General features: G+C 41.6%; 1 long non-coding RNA gene across 4 annotated transcripts in view; it reads right to left on the minus strand.

Annotated features, from left to right (window-relative positions):
• LOC122161031 overlaps nucleotides 1-27,415 on the minus strand; it is an 87,328-nt gene extending 59,913 nt beyond the window's left edge. For 3 of the 4 annotated variants that reach the window (XR_006169064.1, XR_006169063.1, XR_006169061.1), the window contains exon 1: nucleotides 27,286-27,415. This is a non-coding gene — a long non-coding RNA (uncharacterized LOC122161031). Of the gene's footprint in view, nucleotides 1-23,911; nucleotides 23,987-27,285 lie in introns of those variants that run through there. The other variant, XR_006169062.1, reaches the window with a different exon arrangement.

Genomic DNA, 27,415 nt, shown 5'->3' on the forward strand with positions numbered 1-27,415 from the left:
TACATTCAAGTCACTTCCAGTTTTGGTGGGGGATTTGTTTTTGCTTGTTGTTTGCTTGGTTTGTTGCTTTCTTTTTTGCTAAATATTCTCTTATAAGAAATGTCTGAAAAGTTGCATCAGTTACTCCATGAAGGAGCACTGAGTCACATCACAAACAGTAGAGTACATTGCAGGTTTTAGTTGTTTTTAACTGAAAACTGAAGCCCTGCTAATAAAATAGAATTTGTTGCATCATAGTATAGGAACTTCGGCATCCCATTCCATGCTTTCTAAGGCAGAGCCTGAGCTAATTGTCATGACCATTCATTTGATATTTGAGAACAACATTGCACGGACACCACTGAGAAGCTTCCAGGATTTTTCTTCAGCTAAATATTTTTCCATTCTGTTACCCACTTCATCTGACTGAAAAAGCATCGACTTTAGACATTTCTCTAACACAATGAGCAGCATAATGGGGGAGAATGCTTCAGCTGTACAGATATTTATTAGAAGAATGTAAAGAAGCTTCATTATTTATATGTATTCAAAGTCATTAAGGCAAGTTGCTTCCCTGCATTCCACAAACTGCTGTCTTTGACATTGCTTCCTGTGGTCAAACATGTTGTTCTGTGATATTCATTGCAAAAATTCCCACCAACTGAGGCAATTCAGCTTTACTGGATAGCTCCTTTGTTTCCAAACTTATTTCCCCCCACAAGAGATTACATAGAAAAGACTGTAGTGTCTGTACTCCTTCAACATACATTTGTGTCAATTTTATATATATATAGAAATGGAAAAATGTATATACTTACACACAATACTGAAATTTATATTAATGCACTTTCATATATACAAATATACTCACAAAAACTGTTAAGCATTTTGATTTAGCATTCGTATTTATCACAGTCTAGTTAATATAAAAAATTCTCTTTACTAATTTGCGTGGTTTAAGAGGACTGGGCAAAAGAAACAATAGAACAGCTTAATAATAAGCAAAACCAAATTCCTGAAGGTTAAAATTTGACCTAAAACATTTCACAGTTTTGCTCCTGGAAAGGGAATAGGAAAAGGCCCCAGGTTGCTTTAATGGTTGTCTCATATACCCGAAGTTATTCCATAGTCAAGGATTATATCCACCCTAGATTAGAAAGCTACTTTTATGAAAACCTATCAATTACCTATGAACAAATTTATCTCCTTCATTGAAACTGTCAGTACTGGCTGTATCTCCTTTAAAATATCACGTGACAAAGTTTGCCAGCTGTAATAATTTCAGTATATGTTTACTTACATATTTAGTTTTCTGATTTGGTCTTGATAATAAGTCTGTGCAAATCATTCTCTTTGGGATTGTCCAACTTCCTTCCACCTTCTCAATGGCCCCTCGTGCAGCAGGACATCCTGCATTTTAGGAATTTCAGTTTGTTATCTCAGTAGCTGTGAAAGCATTGTCTGAGTCAGGAGTTTTCTTTTTTGTCTGAAATGACTGGTATGCAGTTGGCATCTAACCTTACATGTGCATATGCTCAGATCTGTCTTGTTTAAGCTGATATTGACATGGATTCATTACGTATGAGTGCTGAACAGGGCACTAGTCCAATACTTTTCCTAGCAGTAGTACTGCAGAGCCTTTTCTCTCTATTTAACACCCATTAACATGAATGAATTTGATATTCACATACATGGAAATCTATTTACACAAAGGATTTTCATTTCCCACTTTTCCTCTCCCTTGGTAGCTAGTGTGACACTGAGCAATTCTTGCTAGGCATCACTAAGGGTATAGACTTGATTACCTCTAAAGTGATCTGTTATCTTGGGTCTGGAGAACTTCTCCAGCCTTTATGTCAGAGCTCAGAGATCCCCATTAGAGTCACTCAGTTCATTACTAGTATTTCACACTGGTCCTAAGTCATGTACCACAGACTGCCTGCTAGGAGGTTACACGACTTCCACCTCAATCAGCATTCTCTGCAGTAAATTGTTTGAAGATGTCTCTCTGAAATATTTTCCCACAAATATCCAAAGTAGGGTGTTCCCACAGTCACAAAAATAGTCTTGTGCCAAACTGGACTTGGAGTTAGAACTAGAAAAAAAATAAGATAGTAGGCACACTACCCAACAACCCCACTTGCTGCCTTTAAGGGCATTACTTTGAAACGGTGTATTTTTCATGTTTCATAAAAGCTTTATGTTTGTTCAGTGAGATTACAGCAGCAGTGTTTCCAGGAATAGGTCACTGGATCAGGAACCACACTTGAGTTTTATTTTTGGCAAGTCACTGAAACACTTCACACCTTATTCACACCGGCGTGTGACGTGACCCAGAAACCACATTAACATCGGGACTCCGTATGATAACTATTCCTCTTATACATGACTGAGATTGTATATCAAGCAAGAAAAGTTGTTATTTCTTGAGCTTAATTCAGACAAATATTTTCTGACTTGGAATAAATTGCAATTAGTAAAAAACAGTGTAGGTTTACATTTATTTGTTAATGGGTCTTGACCCCAGTTTGAAGCCTGACATATCAATATTATTTGAAATGCAAAAATAAGCTTAATTAACTAACAAAATTCTACCTTAAATCCATTTTATCTGCTAGAGCTACAGCCAGAGTACGAATCCTGCTCTGCAAGAGCAGTCTGTTCTTCACAGACACTGGAAGAAAATCACACTTCTGACTTTAATACAGCAAATTTAAATTACTTTAAATTTAAAAACTTTAAATTAATCCTCCTTTCACATCATCAGTTATTACCAGCCAAGACACTGTCCATATCAAACCTCCTCTGCAACTGTCAGTGACAGCTTCCTTGATTATTGAAAAAACTTCTAGATCACTTCACAAGTTTGTCTAGATCTCTTTTTATCCAAATCACAGATTTAGCATTCCATTTGTGCATTTGATTTGGTAGTAGCTGCAGCTCGTACTGAAGGCCAATAGCTCTATACATGAAGCCTTTGCACAAGAAATTTTAGCTCTTGTAACTCCTGTAAGAAGATATTCAGCACCGACAGGAGCATAGTGAGAAAGGATTGCACAACATTTGGTAGTGATTGCACCCCACTCCCCTTTTGAGAACATGAGACAAACCCAGAGATAACATCACATTAATACCAGCAATAATATATTACAAGATCTGTAGTAATATGTTTTATTGTCTTTTCCCTGGTGGAGTACTTGGTAACTGTAATGTTGTGAAGCTGTAAATTATCATAGCCAGGTAATCCAGTTAGTAGTTAGGCAAGTTGGCCATAAAAATTGGTTCTGAAGTGGGTCTCTGCTGCAGGTCTGTCAAGAAGCCTTTTCTGCTGTTGTTTTTGCCCACAGACATCTAGGATGGTTTAACATCACAATCAGAGGGTCCATCTTTTTGTTCAGAAATATCTTACAGCTCTGGAAATTGGAACCGTTTCTGAATAGCTACTACTACAAAAATTGGCACCTCACCCAACCACTTAAACCCTCTAACAAACATGGAGAAAAGTTTATATGAATGCTATTTGCAGTAATACACTGTAATGCAAAGGAGGAATATGCAGTAATATCAGTAAAGAACCTAAAAAACACTGAACAGTAAATCAAGAGCAGAATTATTTAACAAATGACTCGCCAGGTACACTAGCATTATATGCCTCACTACTGTACTAAACCAGCCAACGAAGACAGGTTAACAGGACCTACACACGCCGAAGGGTTTGCATTTGTGGCTGTGTCCATGCACAGATCACCATAAACAGCTCCACTGAAAAACAGATCCCATTGAAGAGTCCTAAGTGCATCGAAAGCAACAATTACTCATCACAGCACTCACACAACAGATTAGAGCCAGACCTATGCTCTTTTCTGCATTTAGTTCAAGGCTCTGATGTGTCCTTTGCAGTATTATGCATCATTAACACAGGCTGGGATTCTAATAACATTTTTTGTAAGTTTTCACATTTTTCTTTTTTTTTGTTGTTCCTTACAGGTTGCCTCATTTAAGATAACCTGAAATGAACAGTACTTCTAGTTATTAGATCTGATCTCTATTTCCCCATGTCCCTTCGGGACAAACGTTGCTGCCATTTTGAGTAGTCACATCTTGATGTACTGAAGCTCCATACAGCAAATCCCTCCATCCCGATGAGCATTGTATCTGTCATATCTCAAGGCAGAGCTGAGAGACAGCTAACAGAGGAAGGACTGCCAGTGTTGGCATTTTTGTCTTATTGTTTGTTTGCAGTCATTTCAGACTATTTGCATTTATTTCCATAGCCCCCAAACTAACACTGCCTTCCTTCAGCAAAAATCTCCCTCATACAGAACAAACGAGGGAAAAACAAAATTAAAACTACGTTGCTCTGTAAGTAACACCTATTTACTCCTGCAGAAACTACAACAGAAAGAAGCAGCACAATTACGAGGGTGGATAGTGATAAGACAAAGGGGAATGGTTTAAAACTGAGACAGGAGGTTCAGGTTGAATATTAAGAGGAAGTTTTTCACTCCGAGGGTGGTGACGCAGTGGAACAGGTTACCCAAGGAGGTTGTGGATGCCCCATCCCTGCAGGCATACAAGGCCAGGCTGGACGTGGCTCTGGGCAGCCTGGTCTGGTGGTTGGCGACCCTGCACAAAGCGGGGGGGGTGAAACTACACGTGGTCCTTTTCAACCCAGACCATTCTATGATTCATTCCATGAATATCACTGTTTCATAGAGCATGTTCTGAGCTACAGAACACTATTTTTCAACATAGTGACCACTATTAGTTACGCATTTTATGCAAGCAATAAATGAGAGCTTGCACGGCACATGATAAGAATCTGCAACAGCACAAATGACCTAAATCCAGACTATACAGTGGATGCAATAGGACAGCTCAGCCAAGACCAGCAATGCAATCCAAAGCCTTTAGACTGGTATGGGACCTAGCATTATTGTATTGCCAAAGAAAGGTTGCCTTCTTCTCTGGCCTGCCTCTGGAAGTTTGAGCCTTAAGCTTAGTATCATGACAGTAGCATTCAGCAATCAACCAGTTTGCCAAGGGTTCCAGGAAATCCAGAAGGATCGCCCCTTTCCTATCCTATAAGACAGTGCACATTGCTTTATCTACTGAGGGCTACATCCTTAATTTTTTATCTGATGGGGAATTCATATTTCTGTTCACACTCACTGCTGTTTTGGTTCCAGTTCATAGCATTGACAACTCAGCACCAGAATAATGCAATCCAGGAGACTGTCACCTTCAACCTCATATTGGTTCAGTCAGCCTCAATAGCCCTGCACATGGTGATCTTTCTGCTTCTGTGTGAGCACTTGTGGGACCCCACCTTTGTGATAATCCAGCACTGCGTCTGTCATTTCCAATGTACTGAAGCCAATATTCAGCTCCATACACAGCTTCCTGATTGTTCTCCACAATTGAGCTGATCAGGACCTCTCCATTTTGTGGTATAATAGCCGTGCATAACTGTCCAGAACATGGCTTATATTCTTATATTCATATCACTGTCACCACTGCTAAAACATACCACCCACCACCTCACTGCACTCACATTGGCTGTTTGAATCTCCATCAACATTCAGCAAGCATTGATGAATGTGTCAAGGGGTGCCATTTTTTCCCCATATGGAAGAATTCAGTGACACACCTTTGCTTCCATACACACTTCCACGCCAGAAACAGTTTTGTCAGACTGCCCCTCTGCTGCCATCTGTCACACAAGTAACAATATTGACAAGAAGGCTCCATCTCTCCTGCTATACTACCAACATCCACCTCCAACATCATGGGCCTAAATAAGAGGCATTACTTTCAGAGCAACCCTCATTTATTTACAATGTAGGCCTAGCTTACTTAGAAAGCTCTTTTTGCAGCCTGCCTCTTGGACTACAGCACAGGGATACGCCGCCTGAGACAACAGGAGGAAATAATAATTCATGTTAAATACAAAGGTTCTGAAAAGGAAACATGAGGTATTACTGATAGACACTTCAGAAAATCAGGATGCCGTTCCTCTCCACTGGCCTAAATGACCATACCCTGAGCAAAGGTTTTTAAATCAGTCAGATTACAGCTTCTCAGTGTCCCACTGACTATAATTCTACTGCGCATTTGTACCAAAAATATCGGAGTTACATTGATTTTTAATGAAAACAGTCTTGGTTAGGAAGTCTGGAGCTCTGGAGCTGAAGCAAGCACTAGCACTTGAGGACAAGAGTGAGCAAAGCAAACAGAAGGGCATCAGAATAGCCTGTCCACTGGTAGATCCAAGACAAAACACTAGTTCACAAACAGATAAGATTTTTCATTATGATGCCTCCTTAGCACAGTATCGAGGAACATGTAGTTCCCTCAACATTACACTGTAGTTTTCCTCAAGGATAGAGTTAAGATGGCATTTAATTTTGTCTGCAAGCTACAGGCTGAACTCCATTGCTTCTATTGTAATGTCTTGTTCTTAATCTTATCAAGATAGTCAAGTCATCAGTCCAAACTGTAGTTAAAGAGAACTTGATCCCATCTTCCTCATTCTCACATGCATTTAGCCTTGATCACTCACCCAGAAGTGCAATGTTCTACAGGCCTTGCCTGCTTTTGCTATTGCCCTGCTGGTGCCCTTATGCTCTACATTGCCATCAATGAGCACTATATATGCCCTGGCTCTATTATGGGTTTGCTAGAATAATGCCCTTCAGATAGACTAAACTAGAAGTGAGAATAGATTCCCAAGGACACAGTTCTTGGTTACAGTTTTTAGAAGTGAGCCCAGTTACACTCCAAACTCCTCTGCATACATCTGAAAAGTCTTCTGGATGATCCAGACAGTTCCAAAATTGTTATATTTACCAGGACACACTCATTAACTAATCCTGTTAGGAAAAACAGAAGTACAGCTCTCCTGTGTGAAAAGGATTTCAGGGCTGTCCAGTTTAGCATACTGCTCAGAGCAGCCTCAGCCCTGAACCCACATCAGGCTGCGCCTCCAAGATAACAGTTGCCCAGCTTCCCCCCAAAACTCCTATATTTTGTTACACTGACTCTTTTCCTTCTATCCCCACCTCAGTTTTCAGCTACAGCCTTAGGTTCCCAGTCAGTGAAGGTCCGGCCCAACCTCCTGCAGCTAATTCTCCACAGCGCTCATCCTCCTGCAGAAGGGAGCCCCAGTCCCACCTCACAGGACACAAACTGCAGCCCCCCCAGAAGCTTGGAGGCCTCTGCTGAACTCACCCTGCTTTAATCCATTCTCTTCTATACCAAGCAACCCAGAACTGGTTGAAATAACCACTTGCTAATAAGCATAGTGGTAACAGACATAACCAAAAACAGCCCACACTAATTGCTTACAAGCAACAACTTCAGACAGCCATGTGTTATTATGTACCAGCTATGGGCATGCATTTCTTTTTTCTCTCTTTATTTCACTTCTGTAACAGTTTTTGAACCTCACGGTTTTACTGCTACCAAGTTAAAGATGTTAACACTTCAGAACTAATGAAGCAGTCTAAAAATTAATTGAAATTTCTTAGCTGAAAGTTCCTTGGTGCTTAATGGACAATGGATCTCTCCTGTGCTGAAGTTTATGCAATCTTTGAACTGAGAGTAAAGGCAGCACAGGCTGAGTGATACCCACTGCCTTTTCAACTTGATTGTATTTTACATCCCTCCACTGTAAGTGACTCTGCAAGGTGATGATGGTCAATAGCTGTTTGGGCTTAATACTGCAATTTTCAAAGCAACCTCCCTTCATTGCACCTGGTGGCATCCAGCCTGAATGTACTTGAAATACATACAAATTTAATCAAAACTGTTGATCAATGGCTTTAAAAGAAATAATGGCTTTGTGTTTGTGACCTGGTTGTAAAAACAGTCACAAGTATTCTAAAAGTACCATAAAAAACACAACCTCACAGCATAAATCAGAGAACGCCTTGCAAAGCAGGATCTCTGATGTCTATTACCTGTATATGATTGATTAGTTGCTTATCCCAGCTTCATCTAAGCGACAGTCTACAGTGCATCATGCAAGCACAGCTGTTTCTAAAAATTTAAGAAAAACTTGGGCAGACAAAGCCTGTCACTTCAGCCTTATAAAACTTTACATCTAAATCAAATATGTTCTTAAAAAATAAAATGTTAGTTATCTAAGTGGATGGCTCCTACCAGGCGAAAAAGATCAAAAGACAACTACATTTACTTTTAGAATTTGGTTAATGAGTGTGTGAGAATAGCAGCAGTAGTATCATGGGCATTAAGTGCTTTCTGTACTAGAACGGCATAGAGAATTCAGAAATCTTGATAGTTTATCTACATTTATTTAAGAAGTGTCTTTAGGATTAGTATTTTTGAGCTTTACTAGTTTTAATTTCTTTGTATAGGAAGGATTATCCACACCTTTGATAACAAACTCCAAATTATTTGGATCCTGGATTATACACAAATATACATGCTCTTCTTCCATGAACTCTTTATGCCTCCTCAGTCTTTGCTATCACTCTCAGATGAGCAGACTAAGTGGCACATTATACTCTGTTAACTGAATAGAGGCTTCGGCATCCAGCTTTGTGCTCAAAAAGTAGAAATGTTCTTTGGTGAGTAAAGATGTCTCCCTCAGTTGCTGCCTACAACTTGCTATTACCTTCCAGTAAATTCAATATCTTGCCGCTTACTAAAAGGTAAAACTTCAATCCTGAGGGAATCCTTGAATCAGACCGAAGTGCTATAGATCTTCATCACTGAAATGAACACCAACTGCACCTTGTGGACAGAGCAATATCAATATTGCTTAGAGGGTTTCACGTGACATCAAACCTCCCTCAAATCCATTCAAAAAATTGCTGAAAACAGCTGCATTTATGGTGAAATACCTTACGAACATGGAGGCCTTTAGTTTGCTTCCCTCCTTGTGCCTTCCTTCACTACTGCGATCTGGATTTATTCCAGTTCTTTTTATCAAGTGATAAAAAAAATAAAGCATCAAGGTATGAGGAAAAGAAAACTCTTCCCAATAGTGCAGGAAAATAACTCATCAATTCCTAAATCAATTCCTGTATGCCATCATTTCAGAATTGTCTCCCTGGATTTTATGTTTTTGTTGGTTTTCCTTCAATTAATTTACATTTTTAAACAAGCTAGTTTCAACCAAGTTCAAAAGATGAAAATGTGAACAAAGTTCTCCCTTCCACCACATTAAGTGGGAAAGAAAATATACTATTAGGCATCCAGAGGGATAGGGGAAAAAGTTGAACTATTGCTTGCAAGCACAGTAAAACAACAAAACTTGCACCGAGTGACTGCAAAAAAAAGCCGCACATTCTGGAGCAATGTTTTTGCTCTTTTTTCATGCTTTCATAATTTCGTAAGTAGTGATCTTCACTGCTGAGTCAGATGGAATCTCCTCTGTCTCAGTGTAATGCTCCCTGTGAATAGAAGGATGCCTCTCCTCAGCTCTGCTGGGCAGAGGACCCAGCTCCCTAGCGATTTAGTCCCAGGCTTCAAGGAAGAAGGATGACCTGGTTGAAACAGGAGTTAAAGCCGTGCTCATTTTAGAGTGGTATTAAGCTGGAAGATACCAGAAGGAAATCAGAGTAAGGCTACATTTCTATGCTACCTTCACACAAGAAATCTCACGCTACAGACCTTTACTGACCTGTAGCAATATGCTGAATCAGATGAAGTTTAAGAAACAGATTCGGATAAGGGCTTTCATGAATCTCCCAGCTAATCAATTTCTGCCAGGATTTTCTATTACTTACAAGGCATTTTCCATACATGAATATTAGAGTTTACAACAAAAACATTGTTGGAAAACACTTGGATAATGGTTTTAATGAGAGCATAAACAAAGCCTATAATACAGTAATTGAAGAACAAGTGATGGAAATCTGACCTCGCTTAACATATTACCAAAGCCACTCTTACTGGCACAGAGTCACAGGTTGAGTTGATTCTGTTTTCGTGTGAATGCCAGTCTGATACGGAGAACAGAATCTTCTGTGGTTGTGCCAATTTAGAGAAAACTGTTTTAAACAGAATTAAAAGATTCCCAAGTACAAGAACTGAGCACACAGCATTTAATACTGAAGTTTAAATCTAATGGGACAAAAATATTTTTAAGGCATGTTCATTATAGAACTTCCATTTCCTGCTTTTCTTAATTGGAATTAGAAAAGATATACTATCAGGATACAGATAAATTTCAAGATATTCTCAGGAAGGAGAAAAATGAAAATGCTGTTATCTGATGGCAAACTTGGGGTACTTTCCAGTCTGACTTGGATTTCTCAGAAGAGAAGACCTGCTGAAAAAAAGCCTGATTTATTCAAAGCATGTGCCACGAAGCTTCTGTTCAGCCTCTTCTTCCAAGGTACGTGCTAAGATCTGACATGACACCCTGGTGTAGAACTAAACCAGAGATATGGGCACATTGGCCCCAGTCTAAGAAATTATACATAGCCATGTAGTCAAGTGTTAATATTTGTGATTAAAAATTATGCTAAAATTATTTCCTAAACAAAGATAAATTAATGCAGCATTATCAGTGGTCAATAAAATGATGGCTCATGTTATGAATTTATACTATTTCACCTTCTACATTATTTTTATCATTACGTCTTCTATGATACACTGAAATTTTACAGCACTTCACCAGTCTCTATAAATTGAAATACTCTCGCAAATTGTACTGAAATAGCTTTAAGCATTCTTAATATAGTGCAGTACTGGTAATACCTAACAATAGGTGATAGCTGGAATGCTTTTCTAAACATGTTAGAATTGGTTTAGCATTGGATGTTCTAGTCTGATAAGAGACTCGTGCACTAAGGCAATCAACTGAAATTAGAAGCTGGCATGTAAATTACTGTACAAGAAATTGCATTTGCTCCCAACTTCCCTTTTATTATGCATTTGCAGACTCTCTCTGTATAAACAGATTGCAGTGAAAAAATTCTACCAGGAGATGATGAGCAGCAGGAATTGTGTTTTAAAAAAATAATTCTAGGTATTTTTAAGTCCGAAAGATTTGATACTTGAGAATATTGGCAAACAGAATTCATTTTGATCTTCTATTTCACAACATATCCAGCTGGTATGACTAACTTGTTGAACATATCCTTCACAATGAATGCAACCTGTGAGTCTCAGCTGGGACACCAAATTTGTTCTGCTATTTCTTTTTTTTTTTTTTTTTTTTTAATAAGATACCCACAACTTCACATTTGGGATAACACAGAATAAATGGTGTGGCAAGAAACAAGAGGCTGGAGGTTGCTTCTCTTTTAATTAGAAGCAGTTTGGGACTGCTGATTCTAAACAACAGAAATAGCATATGTGAATTCTGAGACAGTTTCCTGAGACTTTCTACATGTGCCACATGCAGTACTAGAAAGCAAATGCCAACACCACCTTGAAAAGATTTATGTTGTTGCTTATTGTTTTTATCCTTCTTTGAAACTTAGTTTGATTCCAATTTTCTGTACCACTGTATAAAGTATACAGGTTGCTAAGGGCATCTGTAGCAAGATAGTTCTTTTTTTTTTTTTGAATTCTATTTTTTTAATAATATCTAAATATTATAATATCTAAACAAAGTGGATATCTACTATATCCACCATGCTAATTCTTTTGAATTATACTATTTATTCAAAATCTAAAATATATTTTAATCACCAAATTGAACCTCTTATCCCTTGTTCTCTTTTCAGAACAGATGCATTGCACACTTACTCCGCATGCTGACGGGTTTTTGGCTGCTTGTAAATCCTGAAAATATTGATCAGTTAAAAATATTCGGATGCTTGCATCCCTTGATTCTGCTTACCACAGCCTTTCTTTCTGGTCAGCGAGCAGAGCACCAGCAATTTTGTTATAATGATAAATGACCCTCATAGACAGGTCACTCTTTTTTACCTAAAGCCACAATTTGCTCCTTCCTTTAGGTCACAACCTGATTTTTCAGGGTGACAGATTTATTACTTTCTTTGTGTGCTAAAAAACAAATCACCAACAATTGCTCAAAATACCGTCCTGTCACAATAACTTTGAGCACTTCCCAGCCAGAATGATGCAACACAAGAGGGTTTTTTCCTGTTTTTAAAGCAGCACAACCACTTGTACATTTAGTCTTGCTGTTGTAAAGATCCATTTGGTCCATCTCATCATACACAGCATGTCCAGGCTCCCCAAAGAATAAGGTATTTAATATCTTACTAAAAGCACCATTAAGACTCTCACAATAAGAGGTGTTACTTTTAAAGTCCAAAAGAGGTCCAGAAGAGCAACTGCAAGCTGACCTGTGGTCCTGAAGACTTGTATTTTGAGTGGAGGTAGTAAAACCAAAGTTTGCTTTATGAACACTTCTAGTTCATCCCCATATCTGAAGCATTAGAGCAACTGGACATTTTTACAAGGAAAAGTTGCCATTTCAACTTTCACACTTGTCTCCAAGATGACTTTTCCCCGACAACTCTGGTCAATAAAATGGTCTCAGGATGCTGGTCCCAACCAATATCACAAACTAGGACTTATTTTGAACCTGAGCGAAGGCCAGATCAGCAGTCCCTGAGATCTTGGTCCAGCTACAGTTCCCCTAATAGGACACATGTTGTGAATAGGGTAAGGGAAGAGTACTCAAGCATTTAGTTTTTGCCCCTATTTTCTTGGATCATAAATGCTTCTTGGTAAACACTAGTAATGACCATGCATTGGTTTAGTAGCTAGCAGATCAACCAAAGCCAACCAATAGGACAGGAGAGGCAGGCACACTTCTCTGCATTATCTGAAGCAGCTTGTAATGATGTGGGTCCTTGAATTCTGAACCTCTTCATTAATCTGCTACTGATAACAGTTTAGCTATTTCTCAGGTTTGCAACATCTGACCACAGAAGATTCACCATCTACCTTCCACACCCCTTTAATGTTCTGCTGTTAATAACAAGTGCTTTGTGAAGAAAAGCACTTACTAAGACATTCAAGTATCAACAGTTATCAAGTTCAAATCATTCCAAAATACCTTCATTGACACTGCTGAGTACTAGGAGGCTGCAACAGCACTCAGAACTGTAGAGTGTGTTGGAAGCCAACTTAAATATCACCTAGTTCCAGTTCCCTGCTGTGGGCTGCCCAGGGCTCCACCCAACCCTGACTTGAACACCTCCACGAAAGGGGCAGCCACAACCTTTCTGGGCAACCTGATCCAGCATCTCATGGCACTCCATTAAAAATTTCCACTTAACATCTGATCAAAATCTTCCCTCTTTTAGTTTAAAACCATTTCCTTTTTTTCTATCACCAACAGACTATACAACGTTCCCCTCCTGATTACAAGCTCCCTTCAAGTACTGGAAGGCCACAATGAGGTCTCCCCCGTATCTTCTCCAGACAGAACAAGCCCAATTCCCTCAATCTTTCTTAACAGGAGAGGTGCTTCAGCTCTCACACAGAATCACAGAATCACCCGGGTTGGAAGGGACCTCAAGGATCATGTAGTTCCAACCCCCCTGCCTAGCAGGGCCACCAAACACACACATTCAGATCAGGTTGCCCAGGACCCCGTCCAACCTGGCCTTAAACACATCCAAGGACGGGGCATCCACAACCTCCCTGGGCAGCCCGTTCCAGGGCCTAACCACTCTCCTTGTATAGAACTTCCCCCTAACATCCAACCTAAATCTTCCCTCCTTCAACTTGGATCCATTTCCCCTAGTCCTGCTGTTGTCAGCCCTTTTGAAGAGTTTACTCCCCTCGTGGGTGTAGGTTCCCTTCAGGTATTGATAGGCTGCAATGAGGTCACCCCGCAGCCTTCTCTTCTCCAGGCTGAACAAGCCCAACTCCCTCAGCCTGTCCTCATAGGGGAGGTACTCCAGCCCCCTGATCATCTTAGTCGCCCTCCTCTGGACCCTTTCCAAAATCTCAATGTCTTTCTTGTACTGAGGGCTCCACACCTGGACACAGTACTCCAGATGGGGCCTCACAAGAGCCGAGTAGAGAGGGACAATCACCTCCCTGTCCCTGCTGACCACCCCTCTCCTGATGGAGCCCAGGATCCCATTTGCCTTTCGAGCTGCCAGAGCGCACTGCTGGCTCATGTTCAGTCTCTCGTCCATCAGGACCCCCAGGTCCTTCTCTGCCGAGCTGCTCTCAAGGACCACTCCTCCCAGCCTGTACGGGTGCCTGGGGTTCTTCCGGCCCAAATGCAAAACCTTGCACTTTGCCGTGTTGAACCTCATTAGGTTCACCCGAGCCCAGCCCTCCAGCCTGTCGAGGTCCTTCTGAATGGCATCCCTTCCTTCCACCGTATCAACCGCACCACTCAGCTTGGTGTCGTCAGCAAACTTGCTGAGGGTGCACTCAATTCCCTCATCGATGTCATTAATAAAGATGTTAAACAGCACCGGTCCCAAGACAGACTCTTGGGGGACACCACTTGTTACCGGCCTCCACCTGGACATAGAGCCATTGACCACCACCTTCTGTCTGCGGCCTTTCAACCAATTGCTTATCCATCGGGTCGTCCACCCATCAAATCCACTTCCCTCCAATTTGGAGATGAGGATGTGGTGGGGGACCATGTCAAAGGCCTTGCTCAGGTCCAGGTAAATGACATCGGTCGCCTTCCCTTCGTCCACCAATGCCGTCACTCCATCATAGAAGGCCACAAGATTAGTTAGGCATGACCTTCCTTTGGTGAAGCCGTGCTGGCTGTCTCGGATCACATGCTCATTCTTTATGTGATCAAGCATGTTGTCCAGGAGGATCTGTTCCATGATCTTCCCAGGCACGGAGGTGAGACTCACTGGCCTGTAGTTCCCCAGGTCCTCCCTGCTCCCCTTCTTGTATATGGGAGTGACGTGACCCTTCCTCCAGTCATCCGGGACCTCACCTGACAGCCACGACTTCTCAAATATGATGGAGAGCGGCTCGGCAACCACCTCAGCCAGCTCCTTCAGGACCCTGGGATGCACGCCATCTGGCCCCATAGACTTGTATTCATTCAGTCTAAGGAGGCACTCTCGGACTTGCTCTGCCCTTACAGTGGGGAGGGATTTACCTCCTTGGTCCCCACATAGAGGTTAGGGGATGCAGGGTTCAGGGACGTGAAAAAGACTAGAATCCTGGCCACCAGTGAAGACCGAGGTGAAGAACTCATTCAGCACCTCAGCTTTCTCTTCATCTGTTGAAGCCAGTTCTCCTTTCAAATTTACCAAAGTAGGTACGCCCGTTTTGGCCTGTCTCTTCTGGCTAATGTACCTGTAGAAGGTTTTCTTATTGTTTTTCACGTCCCTTGCCAAGTTCAGTTCTGCCTGCGCCTTGGCTTCCCTGATCCCACGTCTGCAAGTCCGGATGGCATTCCTGTATTCTTCCCAGGTGACACAGCCTTGTTTCCAGAGCTTGTACACCCCTTTCTTCGCCCTCAGTTCTCTCAGCAGGTCCTTGCTGAGCCATGCTGGTTTCCTACCTCGCCTGCCCACTTTCTTATTCAGAGGAATGGAGACCTCTTGTGCTTCCAGGAGGGCATCTTTGAAGAGCCGCCAGCTCTCCTCAACATCCTTGTCTTTGAGGGCAGCGCGCCAGGGGATCTTGGCCAGCAATCCACTGAGTAGTTTGAAGTCTGCTTTTCTAAAGTTCAGTGTCCTGATCCTGCTCTTTGCCAGGCCCACATCGCTTGAGATCACAAACTCAACCAGGGCGTGGTCGCTGGAGCCCAGGCAGCCTCCAACCTTGATGCCTTTGATGATCTCCTCGGCGTTGGTGAGCAGCAGGTCTAGCAACGCTTCACCTCTGGTCGGTTTGTCCAATACCTGAACCAGAAAGCTATCATCAATGGATTCCAAGAGCCTTCTGGAGCTCTTGCAGCTCGCCATGTGGTTTTCCCAGCAGATGTCTGGATGGTTGAAGTCCCCCACCAGGACAAGAGCCCGTGAGCCAGACATCTCACGCATCTGGAGCAAGAAAGCCTCGTCAACAGCCTCCCCTTGATCAGGTGGTCTGTAGTATACCCCTAACACCAGCTGACCTATATTAGTCCCATCTCTAATCCTAACCCACAGGCTCTCAATCTGTTCCTGACTGTTTCTCGTAGGGAGCTCCTCACAGTTTATCCAATCCCTGACATAGAGAGCAACTCCCCCACCCCTCCTACCTCGCCTATCTCTCCTAAAGAGTCTATAGCAGTCGATGGCAGTATCCCAATTGTGGGAGTCATCCCACCATGTTTCTGATCCAATCCAAGAACTCCACGTCCTTCTTGTGCAGGGGGCCCAAGACTTGGATGCAGCACTGCAGATGTGGTCTCACAAAGGCCGAGCAGAGGGGGACAATCAGCTCCCTTGTACTCCCAGCCACCTCTTGGTACAAACCAGAATACTCTTGACCTTCCATGCTGCAAGCACATACTTCTGGCTCACATCCAGCTTTTCATCAACTATGATCCTCAAGTCCTTCTCCACAGGGCTGTTCTCCATGACTTCTCCCAGTCTGGAGCCATTTGGGATTGCCCTATGCAACACATTGTGCTTAGACTTGTTGAACTTTATTAGATACTCATGAGCCCTTCTCAGACTTGTCCAGGTCTCTCCAGATGTCACCCATTCTGTCATATCAACTGCACCACTCAGATCAACATCCTCAAGCTTGCTGAAGGTGCACTCAATGCCCACCATGTCATTGATAAAGATGTTAAAAAGCACCATTGCCAAGGCTGACACCACTCAATGTCCAGCCTCCACCTGGGCATAGAGCAACTGATAACAACCCACTGACTGCAACCACCTAACCAGTTTGCTATCCAACAAGGCCAGCCTTGACACCCTTTATTATTCCCCAAGCCACCCATCTCTGTATCCACTTCCATACATGTCCCTCTTTTCCTGCAGATCCTTCTTCAGTCACAAGTTTCCTACCTCCTCTGCTTCATTTCTTATGCTGGGGGGATGAAGGGCTCATGCTCCTAGAAAGGCATTCTTACAGCGCTGCCAACCCTGCTCACTGCACTTCTTCACCCTTAAGGACAGCTTCCCAGGGGATCTCATTCAGTAATTTCTTAAAAAGACAGAACTTCATTCTGTTGAAGTTCAGGGTCCTGATTGTGCTACGATCATACTCCTTGAAATCACAAACTCAACCAGGGCATAGTTACTACAGCCCAGCTGCTTCCAATCTTAACTTCTTTAATTCCTCTGCACTGATGAGCACCAGGTCTAGTAAAGCTCTTTCTCTGGCCAGTTTGTCTAATATTTGGACCAGAAAGTTGTTCTCAAAACACTCCAGGAGACTCCTAGTTTGTTTGCAGCTTGCTGTGTTACTTTCCCAGTAGACATCTAGGTGATTTAAATCCCTCATCAGGATATGAGAGCCCACAAGCACAAAGCTTCTTGTAATTGAAGCAACAAGGCCTCCTCCACAGGCTCCCCTTGATCAGGCAGCCTCTAGCAGACCCTGACCACCAGATGCCCTTTGTTGGTCTGAGCTAGCCTTGTACCCCCCCCCCCCCCCCCCCGCACAATACTTCTAATTGAATACAAGGCATTTTCCCAAGTAAAGACAGTCTGCAGAGAGTACAACACATTACAGTCTGAACTCTTGAAAAAGGTCCACCCAAACTTCATTTTGTACAACTCCAAATCCCAGTTAGTTCACTATCATTTCAAGCAACATAATTTCCATTGAGCTATTGTCCTTATTGTCCTTACACTATGTGATTGTAATGTGCCATTAAATAACACATACTATAAACATGCATTTCTGGTTAACACAGTTCAGAACAGAACAGTTTTTGATAACCTGTGTACACTACTACAGAGTTCATAAGGTAGAAGGTGCAAGAAACATACAAAACTATTTTACTTAGAAACTATAGCATTCTCTGACATAACTGACAAAAATGAAAACCAAATGAACACCATCACCAAAACATGTAAAAGGAGACTGCAGGAGCAAGTGATAAGTAAAGAAGAGTGAGCACTGAGAAGCTCAGAGAAAGTAATCAGGAGAGGCTACAAAAACACCTCTCAATCTAAGAGACCTTCTGTGCCAATTTTAAAAGTACAGATATACTGAGCTGCATGAAGTCCCGATTTTCAGTGAATCCTTGACACTATGCCTGTCTTCTGGATACTTCTGAACACGTGTTCCTATACTATTTTTATTACCTGTTTTACACATGCATGTAGAGGTTGCCAAGTTGTATAAAGATCAGTACTGCACATTCAATCACTGAGCTACTTAAAAATGTAGCTGTTTGCAAACATGATCTCTTGCCATACCACAACAGACTTCCACATTCTTCATCTTTACCTTGCACATAGTTTGCAATAACTACAAGCACCATAAAAAGCTGCTATCAAGGAATTTAGATTAACCTCCCAGATGCAGTTCTGTACATACATAGTTGTCTCCTGCTGGCAACTCTCCATTACAGAAGAGCCACATAATGAACTCAAGTTGTTTCCACTTCTCCCTGATGGTTCTAATGAGTTTGTCTTCTCTGCGATATCTTCAGTAAGAGAAATCAGTCCTAAGACATGCAGGACTTCCACTGACTTCCGCAGCAGGTCAGCATATATAACAAAAGAATGAGCTCAGGACACCAATGTTCAGAAACATCTATCCATCTAGCTAGCTGCACACGCCATACATACACTCTTTACACGAGAACAGTAACGTTCAGCAGCCTAACAAAGGCTACTTATCTTCACTGATATATAACGAAGACTAAGATGTCTTCTGTGCTGCTGAAAGAAATTACTACCTTCTCAAACCCATCCCCTGAAAGAAAAGAAAATAAAGTTGGCGATCATTAGCCAGTTTTATTCTATTTACTGAGATAAGGTTTATAGCTCTGATATGAGAAAATTCTCTCAGGACAGCTCACACTAACCTTTTAGCACAGAAAGTATCAAGATACTGAGACATGATATCTCATCATGACTGCTGCCGTAGAGAGGAGGACTTAATGCAGGATAGACTGAAAGGGTCAAAAGTAACCACCAAATTAGGCTCTATTGTGTCAATTTGTTGTCCCTGGTCTAATAACACACCTCTTGGCAAGCTCTAACAGGGCACCAAGTTAGCATGCTGCTTTAACTTAACCTCTTGCCCATATTTACTTAGGTAACAAGATTTTTTGTTTTTCACATATGACAAGTGGCAAGAAGGGGGCTGAAATAGTCACTTCAGAGCTTTCCTTTTCTCCCTATCAGGCTAACACAGACATCTGAACAAGTGACTTTAGGTGGGACTCTTGCATGCTTGCTAGTCTAGAGTGACAAAAAGACCCTGATGACTTGCAGGCTGGTCTGAGCCCACAGTGTTGCAGGGAGATGTTCACCAGAGCTGCAAACAGACAGTTCAAAAGCTCAGCTGCCAGGCCCTCTCATGATTTTAAGCCGGAACATGCCATTAGGCTCAGAGCAAAATAAAAACCATACAGTTGTACCAATACAATGGGAAGTGCTACATTTCCTTGCATGGGTGCCAGCCAGCACAGCTGCTAGAACAAAAGTTCAGATTCCAAATGAAATCACCATACTGTGCCCTCAATCTGAACATAGCTGCTTCACTAGCTGAAGGGACAGACTAAGACAAGGAAAGAGGAGAAGCCATGAGGCCTGGTCTGCTCCCAGAGCTGCTCAGGACTGAAAAGAAACCAGCTACTAATCCAGATTAACCTTAGGCAACGAGGTATATGGACACACTTTTTAAGGGAGTTCTCTCAGCTAAACTTGCTTCTTTAGAGTTTCAGGAATTAAATGTAAGCTGAAAATTTTGTCTGTAGGAATCACCTACAAAGAAATTAAACTGGTAAAAGCCTGCGTAAGTGTAAATGCTTTGGGAATTACTGGCATCTAAAGAAAGAAGTGCAGAAACCTAGAGGCAAGAACAGCTCTATTGGCAGAACTACATTTCTGTTTGGTCCCCATTAGCCTCCCCTAATGCTTTTGTTTTTTCCTGGTGAGTCTAATTGAGCTCGCTTCCTAGTCAGAGCAGTTTGTGCCTTTCTCTGGAATCCAGGACACAGAAGGAAGTCACTGCTTTTGGGCTTCTCTCACCAACTTTGCTCACACATCACTACAATGTTGACAATCCTGCCCTGCACTTCCCTTCCTATGACAGAGCTTTTTGTGGTTTATTTAAGTGTTTACAATCCTCAAACCACAGCCCAAAGAGCACTGCTATGTTAACAACTCCTGAGATCTGGATGACAAGGCTTTGTCTCAATCTGCCTGTTCCAACCAAATATCTTAGTGGTAAACTAAGGTCTGGTCACCCCGGTTTATTCACAGGAATAAGGACTACCTGCACTTTTTGCTGCATTTCGTGTAAAACAAGAAACTCCGTGCCTCAGCGACAGCCTTTGCAGGAGGCTCTCAGAACAAAAACTGAGTCCCTCACTTGCCTGTGCACAAATTTAATGCTTAATTCACAGCTGTAATAACAAACCTGAACAGCTCCAACACAGACCATGAACCACTGACATTTTCACTTAGAAATATCAAGCACCACTTTTGGCTAAAGCACATCTTCCTGGCACTGTCAGTTACAGGCACCAGGAGGACACACACTGTCCAGTTACACAAGATACCCACGTACATCCCATACAGACAGAGTGGTGAAATCCCAGCCACAAGAGATAACCAAATAAAAACAGTAGCAGATTTAGATGCCTGCATGCATAAGATGTGGCAGCTTTATCAGAGAAGACAAAGCTTTTGCCAAGGCATAACTCAGAGTACAACAGCTTAGAAGAAAAAGTTCTGCATACTGACTCTGTAAGGATCTCAAAAACCACTGATGTTGGTGAACTCAGCAGCACACAACTGTTTGCTCATGAAAAAACAAATCATACCAGATATTGAACCATCCCACATTCACCATTGGCTTTATGCACACATGGGGTCAGTTACCACAGACCAGTAATCACAGTTGCTTATTCTTAAGATATCATATGCATCAGAAACGTGATTTGACTTTTAACAGACTTAGAATTCAAATAATGCGCACAGAACAGGTTCCTGAAACACAGCTCAACTACATCAAGCTAAATCAGACTGCTTTTCCAGTGCCTGAAGAGCCAACCCCTGACACTGGCTCCTTTCACTTGGGCTCTGCAACTTTCACCTTTTCCAAGGAACTAAGAGCCAGCCTCCCTCTAACAGCTGGCAGCAGCAGACAACACACTCCCCCTTCTGCATATCCCTCTCTCACTACGCAGTACATGTATACATAGATAATAGGAGATCACCTCACAGGCATAACCAAAGAATCAAAAAACCAAAAATATCTAAGGTCCTGCTTTTCCATACACTGACTGACATGTTCAGACTCAGTGATGTTAGGTTTTTATCTTAGGTCTTCCAACTCCTTCCCATTCTCTACTCAGATCCACAAGCACTGAGAAAGCTTCACAACGGTTAGCCCTCTTCTTAATTTTTACTTCCTTAAATCTTCAGTTCTCATCTCTTGACAAAATCCATTCAAACAGGGTTCTCAAGTTAATGGTTAAACTTGTTGTTTGTAGTACCATTAATATAGGTCAAGCAGCACAATAGTTACAACTGCTGAGAGGGAAGGTACATAAAGACACAGTAAGCAGTTCAGGACCTTATTACAACACGTCTATCAAACGCAGGAGTACAAACAATGTGCCTGATTCATCAGAAAGATAACTTCTGCTGACAGTACACAGTGTTCCCTGGAGTCTCTTGCACATGGCTCAAAAATTAAAATTGGAAATGTAAACTACAGACATTCTTACAAATACATTTCAGCACAGCGAGCAGTCCTATGCAAAGCAGCAGATACAGGCAGTGGGATGAATTCAACTCTCATTTGCATCACTGAGCACCAAAGAAACTCAGTAGCAGCTATGACTTTATTCTGCATTTTCTCTCACATAACCAAGGGAAGAATTTGTCCCACAGGCCCAAGGACACACATTTTTTTCACTGCAGGATGCACATGCATAATACCTAGAAGAGGGATTACCTTATGCCTTATTCAAGAAAATTCAAAAAGACCTCTGTGCCTCAAAAAGTTAGTATTTCAGGAACAGACAGTAAGTATTTTTTCAAAGCTAATGGCACCCTAAAGCTTCACAACATGGATCATTTCTGCTCAGTGCCAGTCATTCACTGCCTGCAAGTTCAAATACATCATGTTCCAGTTTGGCTCCTGAGCTCATTAGCCAAGGTTCCCAAGCTCAACTGAATTCCCAAATATGCTACTGGAGCCAAAGCTGAAAGAAGTCAGGCCTTAGGACTGCAAGAGCCTACTGCATGTGCCACAGTCACCCTTCTCTTTCCAATTACTTGCATCATGATGGCACACAGAAGCATGAAACAAGTCTGCAATGTGAAGCATGTCTCTCTCCAATCCCCAACATGACAGCGCTGCCTTTTGTGACCAGGCATTTTGAAAGCACAAATTGCATTTCAGATCGTTTGTCCTTCAAATTAAAATAGCTCTAATAGACTGAGGCAAATGAAATATAACTAGAAAGCTTCTTATGCATATGACCCACCAACTGTAATTCCAGGATGATCAGTTCAGCTGCTGTGAATCTAGGCTGAAGGGATGAAATTAAGCAGAATATTTTTCACACATAGCAAAACAAAGAACTTACACCACAAAACAGAACACACTGCAAATTATAGCATGTGTAAGAACCGGGGTTTTACAACTAGTAAAAGCTGAAGACTGTTTTCATCTGTCTCACTTATAATTTGTACTTCTGTATTATTTGTTATCTCTTATTTCACTGTGGTTTATGAACCTTGGACTAGATCTTCAGCAAGCAGGAATCAGCTCAATACTGACTTTAAAAAAAGCTCTCTTCAATTACAGTACCTGAAGTGATTAACTGACATTGCATGAGTCTTATAGACAGATTGGACATGTAATGACACCAGCTGACAGTGCCCTCTGGTATGAATTTTCTCAGATTAGTAGCATTCTGCAAAATCGTAACTTGAAACACTGGTTGAAGCTCTCCTAAAGCATTCTAACCACCTTAAACACGGACAAGCCTGTATCGCTTTGTGCATTTTACACATTGCTATGTATGCCACATTTCTGGTACCTTCCAATATAATAAATCACATCACACAATTAAAACACTTCTGAGACTGCAGATACAGTCCAGTGCACATTACTTATAGTACATAACAGTTCAATAGGCTACTGTCTTCTCATTGTGTTTATATTGGAAAGGCAGCCCATCAAGACAGCTTGGATATGACTGTTCATGTTAAGACAAACACTGGCACGATAAGGGAATTTTTACACATCATATGGATATTTTTTCCTATTCTGTATTACAGATCTGTTCTAATGCTTTGTATGTTGCATTTTCCTTACCAGGATGAAGCATGCTGCACTTAAGCACAGATGTACAGGAAATCCCACTACAGTATAGTTCCTCCCTATGAACAAGCTACATGTTTTTCTGTTTTTTATAAGCAGAGACTGCTTATATTAGCACTAACAGCATTGCCTCACACTACTGTTTTTCTGGAACATTAATAAAGATTTCATTTAATTCAGAGAAGGAGAAAGAACAAAGAAATTGAGAACTGTCCACAGCACGTGGAATAGGAAACATAGGAGGAGTCCACAGAACATGATGTAATTGCCTGCAAAAACACACGTGCCTCCTGCCTTCCTCCCAGAATGGATAATTCATGGTATGTACAGGCAGTTGGAGCAAGGCGGCTTCCTTAGGTACTCACAGGATCTCTGCCCTGTCATTCAGGAAGCATGAGCCAAGTGGCTCTCTACTGATGTTCACACTGCTAAGATAAGAAGCAAAAGGCTTTGCCTCCTCACCACCACCTCTGTTTCACCCTAAGATGCTATCTGCAGAACTCAGCTAATGACAATTCAACCCATTGAAAATGAGGAAGTAACCAGGCACTTAAATCCAGCAGAAACTTACCTAACCAAACCAGCTCTATCAGCCCCTTTTTAAGAATGGCATTCAATTCTAGAAGTTTGTCTTTGTGACTCTTCGATAAGCATTAAGTCAGTACAATTCAGCATTCAGACATATTTGCATTTCATCTGCCAGAACAAAAACAATTCACCTTGTTTGGTCTGAAATGTCAATAGAAATACATTTACCAATAATGCTTCTGTAACTTATCATACCTTTGTAAAATATTGAGAAAATGCTTTGAAGACCTTTATGCCAGGATAAAAACACTGATATGTCACATGAAACCTAGCTCCTTGCTTGCAAGTCTGTGCACCCAGTTATGAAGCTGGTGGATGATTCTGGAAACATCTCTCATCGTGAAGGAACATAGATATTAGCGGAGCTCAATCTGAAAGCAAGTTCACACTACACCTACTTGCTATTCTTCCTATCATCTCTAAGTTATGCAGTTCTTTCAAGGCATACTTTAAATGTGGTGAGCATTTCACAAAACTGTGAGTAGCAAACTCTCCTTCACAGCTCTTCAGGAGCTTGGTGGGACAACAGGGCCTACAGGTAGCTTCAAACTGAGAAGCCAACTCAGAGCTCTCCAGTGCACGCAGAAGTCTCATTTCACAGAGGTTTCATTTCAACATAAACATATATTTCCTAGTCATCTCAACACAAAGGTGGCTTGGCAGAATCACAGACAGAACTGAGAAAACTGCAGGAAGCTTCAATTTTGAGCAGGATGAACATACTGAACTGGGATCACAACTACTTCTAGAGTAATCAAGGTCTTATCAGCAGTTACCTCTCATGAATGACATATTAACCTGGCTGCCTGATCTAAAGCTTTTCTCAACCATCTTCTGCAATAGAATAAGGATTAGATTCTTATGGGATTTGAAGCTATTATAAAGTCCCAGAAACAGAGCTTTTTCATTGTTTTTGCTGTAAGAAACAGAATATGGCTTCTGTAAGTGGCAGCCACTGAGTTCATAGTTTCATGAATTGTTCTGCTCAGGGAAACCTCCCCACAAAGCAGCCTTTCCAAGCTCAGCTGCCTTCACAGCAAAGCGGAAATGGGTCCCAATAGCCCCCAGCATCAGAGGAACATGGTAACTGAATGAACCTTGCGGGTTGCAACCTTCCAGCACCACAAAAGTATGCAGATCCAACTCCAACTGTGGCAAAAAACATCATCAAGGAAGACAGGACACTGCGAGCTCTAAGGTTAAAAGCAATCCTTAGTCTTCCAAAGACAATGCAAAAAATGCAGTTTAGGATACTAGTGCTGCCCACTGTGTTAGCATTGTACGTGTAGATTTACCAAATCTCATTTTTCTAGAAAAGCAGCAATTTCAGCTACACTGTTACTCCAAGCAGTACTAAAGCCTAACTTGAGAAAAAGCTGAACTTCCTCAACAACTGCATTTCACAAGGTGCTCGGTGCGGGGCCAAGGTAAGAGAGAACTTGGGAAGCAGCAGCAAGAGAAATTCTGTCCACAGCAGAAGACAGCAGCAGACCAGACAAAAAGAGAGAAATGGTATCTGAAGTCAAAAGGGAGATGAGGGAATAAGATCAGATAGTAACAGAATAAAGAAGCAAGATGTAAATGTCAGTGTTCGATGTAACAAAATGTGCTTTTACTCATATTGTGGAAACATTTTGAGCTTGATTTCATTTGGATTCTGCTAGTTTCTTAAGCTATAGGAGAAGTGACACTGGAAGGCCTAACTTCATGCCAAAATCCTACTGTCTGTGCAAAATTACTTTTTAAACTTCAAAATGAAGACTCCCCTCCTGCCATTCCCAGGGTTTTATACAACCACAATGTCAGTGACTACACAAAAGAAGCTCACTCTGGGATAAGTTAGGACTCTGGTTAATTGTCTTCAATAAAAATGACAAAGCTGGTTTCCATCTCCACCAGCCCAAGTCAGTCCCTCTCTACGTTCACCTGAACACTGATCTTTGAGTCAGAAAGAACTTCCACCCCATTCCATCCCTCTTCTGTCATTCACTGTTTGTCATTTGTCTCAGTGTGCTTTGGGTAAATAATTGATCTAATGCATTTATTTATTTTAAGCTTAACAGACATTTGTTTCAAAACTGAAATTCTTTGTAAAATTGTCTATTTCACAGATGGTGAAGTTTTGATACCTTAACGACAGAATTTTACACAGCTTCTTGACACATAGGAGAGGGATACGGGAAAGAAAAGATGATGCTGCTTCTGCTGCAAAATAGCACCGCATACACTGGCAAACCCCACCTCACTAACTGATCACAACTTTCCACACCGTTAATATGAAATGAAAAAAATCAATTGTTATTGTTCAGTCATTACCTCCCATGAACTGATGTACAAGTGTCCAACATGGCAGTGAGTTAATGGTAACCCAAAGCAGTTGCTGGTCGGCAGAAACAGGCTTCAGCCACACCTTGTAGGTGCCCCAGCTCTCTCCAGCCTCTCATCAGAAGTCCTCTGCCTGCTGCAGGTGCAAGTAAAGTAATGAGAAGGGCACCTGCCATATTGCAATCACCTGCTGCAAGTTCTTCACAAGCAAGGTCATGTGAAGGTCAGTCAGATTCTGCACAGATACCACAGAAGAAACAGAGCATGTTCTTTTTAACTGCCATTCATTGTAGCCTCAGTGAGCAAAATTGCTTCTCCCATAATGAAATAAAAAAGCCAAAATTACACATCAAAACACAAAATCCTGTGATACCATGTAAATGCTACCTGAGAAAGATCCACGTTCCAATCGAAGAGCCTTTATATTTCAGGAGAAAGGTACACACAAGTCCCACCAAATCCATCTGCTTTGTTACAGAACATTAGAGCTCACTCCATGAAGGAATAAAGAGAACTTTTTTGAGAAAAGTGTAGAGAGAAGAGCAGAATGTGGAAAAATGAGCACGATTACTGCTGGCTTTACTCACAAGGGAAATCTCAGTAAACTAAACAAAGAGTAGCAAAAGCCTCTCTGCTGCATAGAAGTAAAATTAATCTTGCAAAATGAAGTAACACCAGTAACACCAATACAAGAACACTGACAAAAAAATCCAGACATTCAGAAAATGTATGTTTACCTAACATACAGGCCTTGCTTCACTGACTTCAGCACAGCCCTTAACTCAGGACTTTGCTCTGAGTATTTTTTGTTTTCTAAACCAGATCTTCTTGTGGGCTTTGAAGAAAAGAAACAGTAGAGTAGACATTCCTTGAGTAGAGTTAAGTTTTTCAACTGGTAAGTCTTAAATGAACTGAAAGCAGTAACTTCTTGGCACAAAGACTGTGAGAGAGCAGCAAAGGCCAACTGTACCTTAAAAGGAAACAAACTAGCAGCCAACAGCAAACGTAACACAAAATGGGTAGGAACCTTACCAAGAGCACGGTCCCACAGCGCAGGAGCTGGTTGAGCAGAGCAGCAGCGAGTCACCAACAGTCATCAGGAAGACTACAAAAGATATACAGTCAAACCAGAAAACTCAAAGAACAATGCACGATCAGACCC

This window comes from Centrocercus urophasianus, unplaced genomic scaffold, assembly GCF_019232065.1.
Source record: "Centrocercus urophasianus isolate 14NV4802_14NV808 unplaced genomic scaffold, USGS_Curo_1.0 seq_18, whole genome shotgun sequence".
Taxonomy (NCBI): Eukaryota; Metazoa; Chordata; class Aves; order Galliformes; family Phasianidae; genus Centrocercus; species Centrocercus urophasianus.